Source organism: Platalea leucorodia (genome assembly GCF_965183815.1).
Source record: "Platalea leucorodia genome assembly, chromosome: 5".
Lineage (NCBI taxonomy): Eukaryota > Metazoa > Chordata > Aves > Pelecaniformes > Threskiornithidae > Platalea > Platalea leucorodia.
The window spans coordinates 23,258,295-23,264,294 of NC_138827.1; positions in this window are offsets into that span (position 1 = coordinate 23,258,295).

The window sequence follows — 6,000 nt, forward strand, 5'->3', positions numbered from 1 at the left end:
ACATATAATACATTAATTTTCAGCTTCAAAAGTGAGATGTGCAGCAGGATGATTTAATTCAGTGCAGGACTGGAAATTGTTAGGACCTTCATTTATACCACAGCCTATTCCACCTATCAGAGCACCTCATCACTGCTACTGGCACTTTCATCAGCACGTACGCAATGAACAATCCCTCTACCTGGGAGTCTTTCTAAATGCCTCAAGTTCCCGAGGGCTAGAGATAAATTGAAGGATTAGCCCATTTATGATGCATCATCAGAAATAATCCTGGTGCCCTATTTGTGATTACAGGGCAGGAAGCGAAGAGCGCTGCATGCACCTGACACCTCTGCCTTACATCTTCTTGCAGACCTGCTCTCTTCGATGAGGACACACCAGGAAAGCTTTTCGCTCAAAGGCGGGCAGTCACTGGGATTTCCTGTACTTACAGGATATCAGTAACACTCACCTCAAAAGGCCTACTGGGGAGATTAAAGCCTATTCTCAAACACACTGTTCTTAAGATTTGTTCTGGAATATTAATAGGCAACACCATCAAAAAATTATGCAATTGCTACATACTCAATACCTGCAAACTCTTAAATTACCTTTAAATATTTTGGCAGCAGTCTAATGACCTACACAAGTCAGGTCAACACAATATTTTTAGTAACTTGGTCTTTGACTAAGCTCGTATCAGTTAAAAACTGTTTTCTTCACTGGGATCAGAGACGTCTCTTGGAAGAAGAGGTTGTTAAGAGGCCTTTTTTATATGCTAATACTTTAATCCTAAATTTCTAATTACTGAACTACAATTCCTTTTGATTGCAGCTATTAATTACAGATTATCATTAATGTTATATGGATTTAGAACTCACTGTGGAATCTGGGTGCACTTTACATTGCTCTAAATTGGGTCGTTAACAGTTCCACTTAAGAAGAGCAAAACACTGCACCCTGGAGCAACCCACAGCTTTAATGACAGGGAATGAAGAAAAGAAATGGCCAGTTGGCTGAGCGCCAGCATTTCATAGCTCACAGTCGAGTCTTTGTGCTTATGAACTGTAGAAATGTGGCTACAATGGCACTTCAACGCACGTCAACCAGATGTGAACCTCAGGCGCATGAGCCTAGCGCAAAAAACCACTCTGCCTGGAGTTCCTGGGAAAAAGCACTGCTCAGGTGGACCGGGCATGATCCTGCACTGCACAAACTCACAGGACCTCTACCTCTACTGCCAAGGAAGCAGGGGCAAATCCAGAGAAAAAATAAAGGTTGGGCTTCTAAGTCAACTTGAAGCAAAAGCACTTTGTAGACAAGTGACTGGTGCCTTGCACTGTCCTGAGTCTATTGGCAATGCAGAGACAAAGATACAGAAGGATCATGTCCATCTCACCAAAGGTGGCAGCCTCTGAACACACCTCAGTGCTTTTTCTAGGAAGAACTATTTGTACTCTGCAAATCTGAAACACAAGGGATGTGGAAGAAAGATATTGGAGCAACACATCATTTTTTTGCCCATAAAGGCAGCTTTTATTGGACACAGGTATCAGAGAGCCTGGTTGTTCTTCAGTGGTAATAACCCTGGAAGGGAGCACAGCACAGCTGTTTGTCATGCAAATCTACAAAGGTTGGCTATTTGCATAGTAAAAGCAAATTTCCCATATCTCCAAACCTGCCTGAGATAATACTGGATTTTTTTCCATGCCCTGAGCCATTCTCTTCTGAGCACCTCAGACTGGTGGAAAGACAGAAGAGAAAGGGGAAGTGGCAACCACTCAAAGGAAACTGGATGACTGCAACAGAAGAAAGCAAAAACTAACCGCGGCAGCAAGAAATTACCGGGCGGCTAGTCCAGGGTATAAGAGGATGTGACAAGAAACAGAGGAGTCACAAAAACCCATCACAGTACCAAGAGGGCAGGGAGGTGGAGAAAGATGTCTTGAGGCACCGTTAGGTGAAGATGTTTCAATGCCAGGAATGGTAAGGGGTCCAGGGAGGAATGGAAGGAGGCAATGTTCTCCGTTAGGCACTTTGTGGCGGCAACATCTGGGTTGCCTGAGATGGGGGCTTCCCTAACATCACCCTGAAAAAGTCCTGAATCTGAAGAGCACTGAGATCCCTCCAAGCAGAGAGAAAAGGCTCTCTTGTAAAGCCTAAATGTCCTTGCGAATCTGAGTGATCCGTATCACCCAGCCCACACCTACTATGGATGCTTGCTTTCCTGAAGGCATCAATGCCATGCACAAGTGTTTTTGGGGGCCTGCCCCTCTACTGACACAACATCCACGCAGGTTCCCATTTAATTATCTCACAAAACAGCAGGCTGAGCAGCACCCACAAGTGCATGGTTGGGATAGAAGTGTTTGCAGACGAAGGATGAAGTGCCTGGACAGGGCTCTGCATTGCACCTGCTCGCTTGTCCCTGGCTTCCATCAGTGCCACTGCACTAAATCCACTCGCAAAAGCTTTAAAGGCAAACCCAGCCAAGCGCAGGGAGGGCAAACAAGAAATCATTTACATCCACCATAAATTGCAGCACACCGTAACTCCTTGCACCTCAGCACTTGAGGGCCAGAAATGATTGAAATGGATAAGGCTACTAGCAATCTACAATTAAACCCTTATAACTTGTGAAGAAAATTACAGTAGAAGTCTGCCATGTGCAAATTCATTATTATTTTTTGAGCTCGATAATTATTTTTGTTGCAGTGAGGAAAAATGTACCCATGTCAGCTCATGAATTAATGAACGGTCCTGAAACAATTACTTCTTAAATACACAGAAGTCTCCCTAGTGTAAACACGCTCCATTTTATACCATATCCTCTTGGTACAAGGCATACATTGCAACATGACTTATTGGCTGCGTATGATGAAACAGTAAATGTTGCACGTTTGACGGCTTCAGCCTCATGCTTAGGATTTTACATGGGTTGATGTTGATTAATGTACAAACTGCCAAATTTATAAAGAGGCTGAAACACAAGGATACACTGTGAAACGTATGCTAATAGAGCACAATTTATATAAAAAGGGGGGAATGTAAATATTTAACTGATGCCAGAGCTGGATGCTTTGGCCAAGTTGGGACTGAGCTACATTGATTGTTCAAGAGGAACTTACACCCTGGTCTAAACCCACACAAGCCTGATCTCAGACAGGCTTAAAGCCTGTACATTTTAGAAGGCAGATTTAAAACTTAATTTCTTCTGCTAAAAGGCTGGTTTTTAAAATTTTCCTTGAAGTCAACCAGATGACACTTGTAAGTAAGAATGGATCAGCGTGCGTGTGGAGAACTGGGCTTAGCTCAGGTCTCAGCTGGGAGCGCTGAGGGAAGCGCTGGGAGGCGGGATCCTGACCCAGATCCCTCAGTCTCCGGCGCATGCAGGCACAGCATCCTCGAGAGACCAAAACCAAACCCAGACCCTCCAGCTAATTTGTGTTTATTAGCAGCCTCAAGAGAGGGCAAGGTCTCTCAGAGGTGAAGACTAAACTCCCTTTTCATGGCTCCAGGTTCAGAGAAAACGGTGACATGACACAGGCACATCTGTCCTTGTCCTGCCCTCGTGGGACTCCAGATCAGGGCTGTCCACATGCTAGCTAACAAAAGCAATTACATAGGCAATTAGTCTGCACAAAAGGTTTAAATCAATGCTTCAGAGGTTTACTTTTAATCCCTTCATAGCTAGTATGAGTTAATGTACTGATTTAGCCACAGTTACAACTTATTTACTGTAGGAAAGTTTCCTGCATCCAAGGTTCATCAGGATCTCCTCGATTCAGATACTCTCTAACATTAAGAAAAATTAAATCCAAACTTAACAATAGGACCAAATTTATTTTCATTTCTACTTTTTGAGGGATCTTCAAATTGTTTCATCGGTAGCTTAAGCATGCTCTTGTCCATGATTTCAACAGATATAGAATTATGCAAACTTCCAGGGGCTACTGAACATCCCATCATGGGCACGCAGACCTCAGCACTGAGAGCCTCATGCTGGCAGCTTACTAATGGACACCAAATCCAAAAGTCTGATGAAATCAATCTCCTGAATCTTTAAATTATGCAGCAATCCTTATGCACTTTCTCTAGCACAGTCAGGACTAAGGAAATGGTTGTGCAAAAGAGCCACTTCTAAACAACATAACTAAGACTAAGCAAGCCTTCCTCTTAATTGCACCCAGAAGTACAAATGCCTGTAGTCTTCATGACCCCATAATGGCTTTGCCACAAAAAAAACCCCAGAGTCTTTAAAAGTTAATAGCCTGTACAATAGGAAATCAACAGGAGCAGGGCAAAGTTGGCTTGTTCAGTCTTAACTGCTTTTGCAGCCGCTGAAGCCTCATGGAAGGATAAACCACTGATGATTTTTTTATTAGCTCAACAAACAAGAAGCTAGGCATTTGATGTAATGCTACTGCAGATCTACAGAGATTATGTTTCAAAGTCGTGGCAGCTGCCATACTTTAAGAAACTAGTTAGCTTGGAAATGGATATAGGTTTTCTCTGAAAGGCCGGGCAATCCAAATAAACACACTGAGCACAGTACATCCAGATGAAGTTCCAGTGGACCAACTGCTTGCCTAGTAGCTGCAAACCACACAGCTGCGCAAAACTTTTTGATTGCTGTTCCTAATTTCTTGTTCTTCAGGCCAAAGGACTGCAGTAATATCAAGCTCAGCAGGTGATAAGAGCGAGCGTCTGCCAAAGTAAGCCTGAGTGTGTGCAGATTCTGCTGAGTTCAAATGAGCACATACTTATTACAGGGCTAAATTTGACTAGTGGGTTCATTAACATTAGTCAGCTCTGATAGCATCCAGACACACTTGAAATATTTTATACAGAGTATTTACAAGTAAAGGAAAACACTGTTTCTCCTTGAAAGCTTCGAAGCAAACAGGACACTGGGAAACTGAAATGGTAGAACATCCCATAGCCTTCTCATTAGTTTCGTACCTACTATTTACAGACTGTTCCTCCAATTTTTCTCCACTCATCTGTAATTAGTTCCCAAACCACTCCTTATGATCAAGCCAAATTTTTCTGCTGTTTAATTTTTCAACTCTCCTAAAGTTCATTCATGGGTCCCTTCCTCACTACGCCAGGAGCTACACTCTGTTTTATCCCGCTTCTCAGCTCTGACCATCTTGTACAGGACTCCATTTCACCAAAAAAAAGCAAAGTTTTGATGCTACCAGAGGGGCTTCTGAAAGAATAACAGAGAGAGACTGTGCACGACTGCAATTTTGGTCTCTTGAGGGGTGGCTGCAGTTTTGGGAGGAGGGTTCCTGTCTGAGAGATATGGAGCACCGATTGCACAAAGTCTAAACACTCCATCAATGATATGAGAAAGATGTTGGAAATACTTATTTTTTATTCTGGCAGATTCCCTTCTCATTTTTGTGATTCTGGTCAAATATCACCATCTACCAGCTGTTTAGTTTAAGTTAAAATGTTTAAGTAATCAAACTCCTTACCTTGTGGCTGTACAAGACTAAAAACTTTCCATTATTTAATACATGGATGCTCGAGGAATATTTGAACCTAATCCAGACTTTACTTAGATACCTGGAAAATCCAGGATCAGTTAATGATTTTGGATCCTGTCTCAGGTTTCTGCATGTCTTTAATCCTCCTGAAACACAGCACTGCTAAGTTGTGTATTTTCTTACCCAGATTCCCAAATTAATTGACTTTGACAGTGGGTTTGTGTGCTGCTGTTAATCATGCTGTTTACATAAGGCCAGGGATAACAGATTATAGCATTACAAGAATCTTTTAAAAATTTAGCTATTAAAAGTCTCAGAAAGAGTGTAACAGAAGTAAGAGAAGAGACTTTCTTGTGGGTTACCTGATTTGATAATGACATTATATTTGGTGATCTCAGTTCAGCTCCCAGCAGCCAAACACCCCTGTCACAGAAAGCACAACCAGCAGATGTAGTAACCCTCTTGGCAACTCCAAGAGCCAAACAGCTGAATTTCTCACTCCCAGCGAGTGATCTCTCAGTGCCAG